Source organism: Prosopis cineraria, unplaced genomic scaffold (genome assembly GCF_029017545.1).
Source record: "Prosopis cineraria cultivar Desert tree isolate PC_DT_omini unplaced genomic scaffold, ASM2901754v1 PC6, whole genome shotgun sequence".
Classification (NCBI taxonomy): Eukaryota; Viridiplantae; Streptophyta; class Magnoliopsida; order Fabales; family Fabaceae; genus Prosopis; species Prosopis cineraria.
In genome coordinates this window covers 7,481,450-7,495,070 of record NW_026555337.1, presented here as the reverse complement: position 1 = coordinate 7,495,070, position 13,621 = coordinate 7,481,450, and the positions used below count along the sequence as shown (strand labels likewise).

At 30.0% G+C, this 13,621-nt stretch overlaps 1 protein-coding gene and 1 pseudogene across 1 annotated transcript in view; one reads left to right on the top strand and one right to left on the bottom strand.

Annotated features, from left to right (window-relative positions):
- Positions 1 to 13,621, top strand: part of LOC129313155 (probable WRKY transcription factor 69) — a 74,358-nt gene that overhangs the window by 29,194 nt on the left and 31,543 nt on the right. The window lies entirely within an intron of this gene.
- Positions 8,384 to 10,262, bottom strand: LOC129313156 (uncharacterized; annotated as a pseudogene).

Below are 13,621 nucleotides of genomic sequence, written 5' to 3'. Positions count from 1 at the left end.
TAGTAATGAAAGGGAAAGAAAAAAATTGGAGAGTAAATGAAAATAAAATCCACCTCTTCCACAATGCTCACTGTGGTTGACGATTTGATTCCAACAATATAATACTCCATTTTTATACATAAAAGAAAAAACTATATCACACAGTTTAAAAAAATTAATTAACCATAATAATTATATTTAAAAATAAAAAATTAAACTAAAATGTCATATGTTAATCAACATAAATATGTATTAATTATTTTTGTTAATATAAATTATGAGAGATAATTTAAAAAATATATAATAATTTAAAAGTAATCGTTATTTTTATAGAAATATAAAAGAGGGAGTACGTTCGAAACACAATTGGATTGCCACGTGAAAGTGTTGCTGCACGAAGAGCGTAGTTTACAGAAAAAGAGAAACTCAAATGTGTCCCACTATTGCCGTGGTTAAAAAGGGAGAATTTTAATTCTAATTCTAAAAAATATAGAAATATATATTAATTGATATTTTAATTTTCGCCGTAATTTATATTTTTATTAATTTTATAAATGTATAAAATTATATATTTATTATTTTCTAGATAAGAATATTAATGAAACAGATTGTGTAAAGAAGAACAACTTAATACTAATCTTGTTATATTTGATTTTATTCACTTTTGTATGACAGTATTTGTGAATATCTTGATATCAAAGAACAACGTAAATTTAATTACCCGCAAGAAGATTAATAAAATAGATAAGAAATGATGTGATTTTTGAATTTAACCTTGTTGTATTTGATTTTATTTTCGGTGTCAAAGAAGATCCGAAAAGATTGCAAGTTTGTTGGTTGTTAATCACTACCTCATATTTTAGTTGCTGGTTACTTGTTTGTTGGTTAAGATTTTCTTCGCTAATAAGTATTGAGTTATATTAATTTTATAATTAGAAAATAGAAATATATATAAATTATTCCATAATTAGTTTCTAAGCAAGAGTTATAATAAACCTGATAAGAGCAAGCCGTATTTTAGCGAGAAAATCCAAAAATCACTTTCATGAATTTATTTGTAATAAATTATTTGTTGTTGAAAAAGGAGCTAATTGTCATTTTGGTGCAGGCATCAAAGGATAATGTGACAACAATTTTTAGTTGTGTTTTGATGTACAGTGATAATTAAATAGCTTTACATTATAAAACTTAATCAATCAAAGCTTGTAATGATGTTGGAAAGACCCAAAAAAATAGATGAAAAGTAACCTTACAAATTTAATTATTTTTTTCAGAAAGTTAAAATAGCACCTTCCTCCTCTTCCTTTCCCATACCTTCCTAATAATCACAGCCCTCACCATTTTTGGGCAACTACTTTTACCACCAACCACCATCCTTCATTGCTAATGGTCATGTTTGCTGTTGTCTCCATTGATCATTGGTTTTAATTTTATTTTTTTTTATTTCAAGAATAAAATATAAATTAGACTCCGGTAAGTTTTATTAAATAAGATTAAAGCAGTCACTATTTATTCTTTTGCATTAATCGCCATGATGGAATCAGATGAGGCCTCATAAACTTTTAAACTTTTATATATATATATATATATATATATCTGTGTCATCAAATATCATGCCATGTGAGTACTAGTTATATATACTTTTAATTTATTTTTAAATTTTAAATTTAAAAATGGGTGAATCTCACTTAGGAACCTCATAACAAAAAAATTTGCATTTAAAAGTAATAGAATTTGAAAACACACTGCCCAATGACTCTTCTTACAAATTTTGTTATAAATGAAAAGATGTATTTATTTTTATCTCAATAAAATATACATGTATACAACACCATATCTACAAAATCTTTAATACAATATTCATGAAAGTACAATACTTTGGTAGATATAATTTAACTTGAAGTAAAATGTACAAGCAAACAAAAAGATGAACAACACAATGTTCATAAATATACAGCATAATATTTATTAATTTTTAACACAATGAATATTTATAAACCTGTAATATTTGTACAACATAAAATACGTAATGAACAACATACTTTTATTGAAACAATATATTTTAAATTAATATCTACTAGATATATTGTGTATTCATTAAGATTGTATTGAAGATTTGTGGATATCATATTATGTATATATAGACATTTTATTTAGACAAGGACAAATGTGCTTTTTCATCCACAACAAAATTTATAATAAAAACACTGAAGCTTGCAATGCATTCTCTAATTCTATTAGATCTTAAATATAAATTTTTATGCTCTGGAGACCCTAACCAAGATTTTTCCTTTGAAAATTTAATTTGTCCATTAGCACGTGGCGCTTTTGCCCTTCGCATTTACGCCTTCCATGTCACCTCTTTTCTCTCCCAACCGGACAACTTTTGTTAAAAAGTATGCGCAAAAGATATAATAAAATAAAATAAAAACGATACTCAGCCTGAATATTTTTTACATATTTTATTTGACCCTTTTTTTTAATCTTTTTTACACAATTAGACAATGTTTTTATTTTTTCTAAATTCCTCTTCCATAACAATCCATATATATAAGTTGACCAAAAAAAATCATTCATGATGTATTCCCTCCAATTAAAAATATAAAACATTTTTAATCAAATCTCACCCTTCAGTAAAGTAGTTACATACTTTTTAATTAACTCTATCTTTTCATACTTACTCCTATGAAACACCCTATAATAAATATAAAATTATTCATCAATAGAGGCACTTTTGAAAAAAAAGTAATAATTACACTTCAAAAGACTAAAAATATCTTAAATTTTTAAATATCCAACTTATCAAAAAATACTTTATATTTTTAAATGAAAAGAGCGTGTGTGCGTGCGCCTGCACCTTACATTTTGAAAAGGAGCGTGTGTACCTTACATTTTTAAATAGGAGTGTGCGTGTGTGCGTGTGTGCATGTGTGTTTACCACCAATGAATGGCATCCAATCATAGAGTTGGAAAACAAAACTTCCTAACCCATATGAGCTCAGCCCTTATAAACCCAACGCTTGTGAGCCTAGCCCTTGAAGCTCAAATTTCTAATACCCTATTTTTTATGTCTGACTCTTATTTAAAGGGCTCAAGGCTGAGCGCTTAAGCCTATTTAAAAAAAATTAAAAATAAAATTATAGAATCAAAGCAGGTGCTTAAGTCCAAGACATTATTAGTTGCTTCTTCTTCTTCTTCTTCTTTGCCACCCTTCCACCATTGCTTCGGCTAGGTTGAATAATCATAGAATCAAAGCACGAGAATCACACAATCAAAGGCTGACTTTGGTCCCTTTAATGATTACATTTGCTCTCTAATTGGAGCTTTCATGTCCAACTCTTTAAAGGGTGACTTTGGTCCAGTAATAACATGAACAAAGATAAAGTTATAAGTGCAATAGAAATGATTTGTCATCCAATCATAAAAATGATCTAATATCATTACAATGCTCTTTCATTTATGTACCAAATAGGTAGCAAAAAAAAAAAGACCCTTGGATAAGCCAAACGGACAGTAACTAGGAATGTAAATGAAAAATTAAGACATATAATTTATAAGGTGTGTAAAATAATTTTAATACAATTCCCCACACAAAAGCCAACAGCAAAATAACATGATCTAAAATTTTTAACAAGCTAAACTAGCAATGAAAAAAAAAAAGAAAACTAGATTTGGAAGGTCACCCAAATCTGAACCTATTTTTTCAAGGCATATTAGGGCCGGACTTTGAAACTCAATTTTAAAAAAAAATAACTAATTTTTTAAGCCCAAACTTTTATAAAAATAGGTTTAAATGGGCGGCCCTTTAGGTTCAATTTTTATTTCCAACTCTACCTGGTCGCTGAGAACAACAACAACAACTAATAGTTAGTCAATACTAGTAAGAGAGAAGGGCAAATTTGTGAGACTAACTCATAAATAATTTTTTTATTTGAGACTTATAAATAATTTTTTTCAAACAATTAGGCTCCATCCATTTTTAACTAACGCTGCTCTACCAGGAAGAAAGGATTTGGTAGGTGGTTGATTTTTTTTCCAACTTTACCCTTCTTTAAACGTACCGAAATGAATCGTATTGATGTAAATAGTAGGATCAGTACTATACTCTATTGAGTATTTTAGAATAAAATACATTTGTTACTCCTAGGCATCGCAAAATATCTCACATATATTGGAAAAAAATTGAAACTTCTTAAAACGTGTTCTATATTTGAAAGGAAGCTAGCATATTTATTTTATATAAGGGTAATTAAGGTGTATATGACTTTCAGGTAGGTTTGTGTAATTAATACGGTCTAGTTGAGAAATTAACAATACGAGAGACATGTCATAGTATAGTCTCTTGATATAGTAGACATCGAATGACCCACTTCTTTTATTTATTTTTTCACGTTTTATTTAAATTGTTATTTATTTATATTCCATAAAATCGTTGCTTGCAATTGAAGTCTATTATCTATTATTATTGGAAAAAGACAAGTTGAATGTGGCTTTTCACAAGCGAATAAAAATGAAAGGACAAAACTATCAGCGGCACTCCAACGAAATGAATGATTCTCATGAATATATAGATTACATGTTATCTTCCTCTTTCTCTTGCCGAGCTTCAATCGTTTTTTTTTTTTTTTGGCCGCATGTATCACTGTTTTTTGTTAGGACCGTGCCCATACGATTTGATTGCCCTATCAAAGACGATTAGTGTAATAATTATTTTTAATTATTTATTTCTTTAAATACAGTGCGAGTGATTAAAATATTGACTGAATTATTGAAGAATCCAGCTAATGAATAATGATACCCTTTGAATTGTTGATAATGCGATATTATTGTGGTCATACATATGGGCCCTTTTAAGACGTTTAAGAATTTAACATTGTGAATCTATAACAAGTCAGAAAAAGGACGGTTTGTGAACAAATTAAATAAGTAGAGAATCACAATGTTAGAACATTCGAGATCCAAACATACATATATATGTGTGTGTGGCGCGCGCGCGCAAAATCTTGCAATGATTACCCTCAAGTTTCTTTAAAATATATAACAATATTAGACAATTAAGCATATTTTCTGAATATGGCATCCATTCAATTTAAAAACATAAAATCCTATTATACATACATATATAAATATACTCCCTCCGTTTAAAAATATAATATATTTTTAAAAAATTAAAATTAAAAAATATAAAATATTTTTAATTTTTAAGGTATAATCATTTTTTTTTTTAAGTGCCCCTGTTAATGAATAATTTTATATTTATTGTAGAATATTTAATAAAAATAAATATAAAAAAATAAAATTAATTTAAAAATAGGTAATTACTTTATTGGGGTGAAATTTAATTAAAAATATTTTATATTTTTAAACAGAGAGAGTATTTAATTATCATTTCTATACTTGATTCTTGTTACATTCAATGAGGGGAATTTTTTAATAGACTAACATCAACTTATATATTAATTGTTACTTCTTGTTATATTTTTTTAACTCGATTATAGCAGTCCGTTATTCTCAACTTTTGAAATTCACACTCTTTAATCCTTTAATTTGATTCCCTCCCATGTCAAATAATAGTTATCACGCTATGGTGCTTGCATTTGGTTTAGTTTAATTAGATGTCTCGAATTCAAGTGGCCTAAACATATAGTAATGATTAAATTCTTAATGGGAGTTATGCCCTCATAAGAGGTGCCTGTACACTATTAGTTAGATTAGTCTTCAAGAATTTGGGATACTGGAACTCATGCGAAAAAGAAAGTAATTAGCAACAGGTATTTCAAAATGAGATTAATGAATTCCTCATTTTTAAATTATTGGCCGATGATGGTTGGATTAATGATGATTTGTAGATCATCTCAAGGCCATATATGACCCTAAAAAGAGAATTGGCACCCACCAATTATGAGTACCCTAAAATGTAATGTTGATGCTACTTTCTATTGATCAAGGTCAAATTCTACTAACGTTGGGATTATTTTCAAGAACCATCTGGATAATCTCATTTTTTTATTCAATGAAGAAGATTAGTGCCACTTCACCTCAAGTGAAGCCTTTGCATTGTATAAAGCTCTCTACCTCATCTCAAACCATAGTCTTGGGAAAGCAAAGTTTGTATTTGATTGTAAGATGTTTGTTGATGCTATTCTATCTAATTCTAATTATCCTAATTGGCTTCGTTCCACACTCATGATTGATATTTGAGGTCTCCTTCTAGATAATAATACTTGATCCTTCTCCTCGATCTCTAGAAATGCCACTTTAGTCAGTGATGGGTTAGTTTAAGATCATGTCCCAAAGGTGCGCCCTTATGGATGGTATTTGTCTTTCTCTCCCCCTTTTTATGTTTACTATCCTTTGATTTTTTCCTTCTTATTCTAATGTAAATGCTTTGGTTGATTAATGAATTTCTCTTTTATGGGAAAAAAAGAGATTAAATTATTCCATCAATAAAAGTTTGTTTAGTTAGTGAGAATGTAATATAATTTATACTTATATGAATGTGGAGATGGTTTCCTTATTAATCAAATCCATGTTTTTTCCAAAGAAAAAAAATCCATTTTTTAGAAGGGAGAATTTCAATTAAGAACCCAGGATATGATTTAATTATTAATGGATCTAAAAAAAATCTAAAAATTCAATTCACTCTAAAAGGATTGAAGTAAAAATAATTTTAATGGTAAAAATATCAAAGTACCATTTCTTGTTAATTTTGTCCAAAATGCAAAACCACTAATTGTCTATTTTTTTACTTTACTTATTAATTTATTTATAAATTATATGATTTGATCTGTCAATGACTATACAAAATTTAAATATTAGTTGTTCAATTATAAGAAATAACATCAATTGTTAATTAGCTAGCTTTATTTATCAATTCACTAGTATGAATTATAAATTACTGACATGCCTTGTAAATTACAGTTGATGTTGATGAATCAACAAGCAAAGTTAGAAAATTAATAATGGATATTGTTGATTGTCTGACAAACTAATATAATTTACCACTCATATTGATAAATTAAAAAGTAAAATAAAAAAAATAACAATCAATAATTTTGTATCTCTAACAAAATTAATAAGTGAAGAGTAATTTAGTCCTTACTGTTAAAATTATTTTCACTTTAATCTTCTTAAGTTGAACTAAAATTTTAATTTTTTTTTAAAACTCACTAACAGTTAAATTACATCTCAATCCTTAGTTAAAATTCCCCCCCCCCCTTTTTTTAATTCAAGCGGAGGCAAATGAGAAGGTGAAATATCGATTCTGGAAAGTCAAAGAGAATTGCAGGGAGCGGGTGGGGCCCACACACAGTAAAACCGTGACTGGCCCCACATTCCCCGCGTGAACGTAACGCCTCTCCTTTCTTGTCCCACAGTTGCGAACGGAGGAGTGTCTTCAAACTGCAGCTTCTTATTTGAGAATTGCAAGCACCTTTATCCAAAAATAGTAGTTACTACAACCAATTGATTTAATTTTCCGTTTATTCTTGTGTTAAGCGTGGGCATTACCAAGTTCATTTCACGTCTATTTAGATTTTATTTATTATTTTAGTATTTGATAAAATACATACTAGTTATGTTAGTCCGTCCTTAGAGTTGGAGAACAACATTGTTTAAATTTCAGCTATGCTTCACTATGAATTGGTAAATAATATTAAATACTAAATAGCCATTGTGTAGTTTTTCTCAGTAAAATAATTTAAAAATATATTTGCATTTAAAAGTAAAAAAAATCAAAAGTCATGTAAAAGAAAAATTGGATGCCTTTGAAATCAACAAGGCTACCAATTTTTAGTGATTTACTTTCCGTTTATTCTTCCAAGCATCACAGAGTCTTTTTATAGAACAAGGTCAAAAAGAAACGGGGAAAATATAAGAAGGGAACAGCCAACTCATCTTCTTCCAATTCTATCCCTGGCAAAAGACAAAGCAAAGAGCGGAAGTTACAAGACTTCAATTTACAAATCAATGCCAATTATTAACGTGCTTTAAAGGGAAAAATATATTATTGAATAGAGAGACTATTAATTAATTAGTATATTCCAAAATAGCAAATATCACTCTTCTTCCGTTTTTCTAATCTAGCAACCTTCCTCTCTCACACACACCACACACACACACACAAACACAACCCCCCCCCTTTCAATTCTTCGGACACGGCAAATTTTAAAAACTTTTTTGTTATTAATATAAAGTAGAGTTACAATAAATGTTTTTCATCTTACCCCTTATTTATTAATTATGATTTAAATTCTTATACAGTAATTTATTGTGGTTATTTAATTGCAAAGAAGAGGAGAATTGAGAAGTTACATATTTTTAACAATTTTAAGAATATAATTATTATTTTTCAATAAAGCAAAATTGGTTAAATTTGTCCTATATTAAGGATTAGAAGGAGGAGTATATACATAACCCACTTGGATTTTGATCCTTTGCTTTGGAACCTATCACAATTCACAACATGTTTATCTTCAAAGTTGAAACACATGAAAACAAGAACAGAGGGATGAACAAAAAGGTTGGAAGACTAGAACTTACAATTTTGATAATGACAAAGCAGATTCAATCCCCAGCTGGTCCTTCATCCTCCCCCCAAATTCTTAATTTCTTTACAATCATCTCTCCCTCTCTCTCTCACCAAGCAAACACCTCTACCTCTAGCAACACCTACTCTTATGACTATAATTGCATATATATATATATATATTATATATATATATTAATTATATTTTACATATATATAAACATGACAGAACAAGAGACAATAGTAAGGAAGTCCTATTCAAAACAGGGCGGCATCTTCTGTTTTTCTTATTTGTTTTTATCTCACAGCCTCGAATCCTTTCTCCTTCCTCACATGCTTCATCAATTTCAAACCACCTGCACAATCCACAGAATTAGCCTCAAATCATGACCAAAAAAAAAATCGCTACGAAAAGTTGTGTGGCTTTTCCCCCCTCGCTGAGCTTTTGAGAAATGCAGTTATGGTGAACGAGAGAAACAAACTACCATGGGTGAACCATGGCATCAAGCAATTAACCGACCCTCTATTCTTTTGAACTCGTCCTTGGAAATTTGTAGGCACACTCACTCCACTAAAAGTAAATGTGAAAAAATTAATAAGATTGCAACCCAATCAGATGTTTCAAGTACAACAATTCTCTGACACACCTGTACTGGTAAAAAAACAGTGACCTGTAGAATCCTCCGTTCCGTATGATTTTGCAGAATAATTATTGAAATTTGAAGATGAAAAAGTCCTACTGATCCACTCTCTTGCGCACACAAATCCTGTTTCGTAGATATTTTTGGGTTGTGATGAAAACGAAGAATCGGGAAAGAAAGCGAGAGGAGTAGATATTTTGAGCAAATAAATAAACTATTCTTGTTGGTGCGCGATTAGTTTCTGAAACGGAATCACGATAGTTACTGAAGCATTCAGAAACCAGAACAGGCCAGAACGCGGTAACGTCCTTCAAAAAACTCTTTCGTACACACAAAACAACACAAAAATAATAATCCTCAAATACAAAGCACCACGTGATGTGTTGTCCACAAACTCAGAAAAGCAAAGGAAAATGAACTGGACGGACAAGTAAAACAGAGGACAAAAAAAAAAAAGAAAAAGAAAAACAAGATCAAGAAGCAAAGCAGATCTCAATTCATGAGAATGAAGATCGGTCCAGATGATTCGAGGAAGCTAGCCAGCTCAGTGATTCGATCTGAGAAAGAATATGAAGCCGAATTGGGAATTACCTTGGGGCTTGCAGTGAGGCGGATCTTCGAAGAGAGAGAGGAGAGTTGCTTGTGAGCGACTCCAATGTCGAACAGTATCAAGCCAGATTTAGGGTCATCGACGATTATATCCTTAACGGGAAGCCATAGAAATAGCTCTTCCTGAGACAGACCTTCAACTCCAATGAGACTGCCGTACGTGAGATTGGCTCTGACGACGCTGTCAAAGAACACTCTGGTCTCGTATTTCGTCAAGCAAGGCCCGTTGAGGAAAACCTCCAATCGGCCGTTTTCGGACAACGTGTAGGACTTGACCTCATCGGGCAAGAGTCCGGCCGGCAAGCCCTTGGAGCGAAGCAGGTCGTGAATGGAGGAGGAGGAGGAGGAGGAGAGAGAAAGTGGGGAGGAGACAGAGGGGAGAGGGAGAAGGAGGGAGAGCGAGAAGAGGAGGAAGAGGAAGAGGGTGGTGTTAAAGAAGGCCATGGTTGCATACATCTAAAAGAGAAAGGCACATGTGGTGGATGAGGAAGAAGGAGGGTTTAAGGCAAGTTCTTTTGTATGCTGTGAGACGATCAGAAGCTGGAAAATAGAAAGACTATTTTAAGATAGGTTATACAGTCATGAATTTACTATTCTGCCCTTGTCTTGCTGACTTCAAGATTCTTATTTTTTTCCGTTGCTGGAAAATAAATTTTTTATTTTTTATTATTTTTTGCTATATTTAATTATTAATTCTTTTGATGAAAACATAATATTTGCACCGTAAAATCTCCTAAATTTTCAGTAAAGTTATCCTTACTAAACCACCATTAGTTTTAAAATTAAAGTAATTAAAGGACTAATCTCATAAGGATTACCAAGCTATAATTTATAAAAGTGAGAACCCAAATTTTTTTCAATTCAAAACACTTTCAAATAATTCCTATCATTCACAAATTAAAGTTACCAATATATACAAAAAAGTGAGATATCAACAAAGCATTTGTAAAGAAAGTTGAGAATATCATTTTCAGCAAAACAGCATAAGTGCGCTATGGCACGTTACTTTATGTGCCATGTATCGTGACATATTGCACTAAATTTGATAGTATCTTTACTATCATGAGACAGCTCTAAGGCTGAACTTCCAACATGCCATATTTCTCTATCCAACATCCAATTGAGGCAATCTTAGTATTTATGAAAAGCTTTCTCCTAACTTTGTCTAATGGCACTGATTTTGCAGTTAAATCATTTTTCGATTAAAAGTTGAGCGCCCATTACAAAACTCACTCCTTTTGTACAATAACACACAACTACATTGTCTATTTCACAATACAAGTTTCAAAAGTCTATACCAATCATTATACTATACTCAATGGATTATCACAGACTCATACAACACACCATAGTCAATCAACCACACATAAATCACATTTTTAACGCTCAACTCCTTAAGTTACAAAAAACATTAGGGGAGCTAAATTCTCATAAATCAACATAATAATCATCATATTCAATCATTTGCATGATTTTTTACTTGTACTAGTACTTTGAACCCTATTTGAACTTTATAACTACATTTCTTACAATCCAGGGTACAAAATATGCATTCAAATCAATCACAATTAATGTAAATAGTCAAAATAAATCACATGATATCCCAGTTGATAGTTATAATCAAAATACACATAGCTAATATACTACAAGATGCCTACATTCAAGATTGCTTGGAATCCTTTACCTCAAGTCGTTTTTCCTCAATCTTGATCCGATGAACTAGTGCTTATAATATTGAGGAATAAGAGGAGAGCATAACTACTTAGTAATTAAAGTCAATCTAACCTATATAATTGCATGTCAGTTAATCATATATGCAGATAGCTATTAAACACCTCTAACGGCCCTAATTATGACTAATTTTTAGACATTAATGGCCCTTATCAACTAAAGATTTGTAAAACTAATAATATTAAGTTTAAATAACCTAAACAACTCTCACTAACTTAAATATTGAGAAAACGGAAGAAAAGGAAAGAGGGAAGCTTAATACTCTTACTTTTGATGTTAACAAGCTTCTAAATGTCCACTCATCTTCCTCAAAAAGCAAGCTTTAGCACAACCACAAGTGTGCTCTTTCTTCCTTTTCTTCTTTCTGATTTTGAACTCTAATGCAAGCTCGTTTAAGTAGAGTTTGAATATGTCTCGCAGTGAATGGCACAAAAAAGGCCATTCTTCGCAACTGGCCACACATGTGCGCAGTCGTGACATAGAGATACTCTCTTTAAAATGTTCTTCCTTTTTTATATTCAGGTGACCCAACTTTATTTTGAGCCTAAATTTAGGCCTAAAAACTACAACCAAAATTACTCGATAAATCCCTTTTAGCCATACACCACATTAATTAACTCAATCACTCTCTTTTACTTCATTTAATCCAATCTTTAATTTTTGAGATGTTACATGCATTATATCACAAAAAAATTGAAATTAAGGTTGGTTAACCAGCACAACATGCAAACTATATTAAAATATTTGTTGGAAAAGCCTAACATTTTTACATGTTCTTCTCAATTCAACTGGATTATTTGAATCCTAATATGATTTCACATATTCAAGAGTTGGCTAAAAATACTTACTCACGTAACATTGATTTATAAAAAAATATAATTTATTATTAGAATTATATACTTTTTATATTTTCTTAAAGTTTTTTATAATTTATAGATAAAAGAAAATGGCATTCAGGTTTATAAAGTACATTAATAATTACCAAGAATTTAAAGAAATTAAAATTTTCAAAACATCATAGAAATTAATTACTACTGTCACAATTCTTAAAGCTATTATTCGTATATCTTAGATTAATCTTTTTTTGGGCCAAAAAATATTATATATTTAATGTAGATACTTTCATCTATATATGGTAACTAGTTTAAAACATCGTCTCATGTCATGCGTATGTATACTTCTTTTGTGCCAAAATATATATCATTTATAAAATTTTTGTTTGATTCAAAATAATATAGTATACTGGGTAAGTTATTGTATGTTTTTTTCAATTATACCCTTACATATTGAGTAATTAATGATTATGTTTGAATAAGTTAAATGTTATATTTATTTATAGATGAAGAGCATGATTTGAAAAACATAAAAATTTTTAGAAATTCAAGAATTTTAACCAATTTTTTTATAAACATAAATTAATTAACTATGATTTATACTGTTATTAACATCAAGCATAGTGTAAGGAGAAAATTCTATCTCGCAAAAAAAAAATGCAATTTTAAAGGAATGTGAATAGTAACTTTCATAGAGAGTAATATTAATGCATTGTTTCTATAATTTTTACCATGAAATGCAATTTTGTACCTACCCGTGAAAAATGGTGGGTCTTTGATGTTTGTTGGTTTGCGTTCATGGTTATTATTTAGTTGTTGGTTTCCTTGCTTGGATGTGTGTTTTAATTTCTTGAAAGCTTTCAAGCTTTGTTTACAACTAAACTAATTGAATCATGAATTTAAATTTTTTAAAGTGGCATTGGTGAAATTCTGTGAAATTTTTTTTAAGAAGAGAGAGGAAAGAAAATTTACATTTTTTGAAAAAAAAGTAAAAAAAAAAAAAACAGAGAGAAAATGCTAACAAAAAAAAATTAAATAAATTCACTAATCCCAACTCCTGAGGATTTAATCTTTTAAATCACAATGTCTGTGCTTAAGCCTCCTCCCGAGTAAAAAGCAAAAATGATTTTATTATATTCTACATAATATCTCGTTATGAATTTCTAATTAATTATGATTAACATTCCACATCCAACTAGCTTTGAAATTAATCTAGGTTTGTAATGTGATTGAGTTCAAATACTGGAGAAAGTCTGTAATGGTTACAGACTAATTAAGGCTAGCTTAAATCTTATACCATG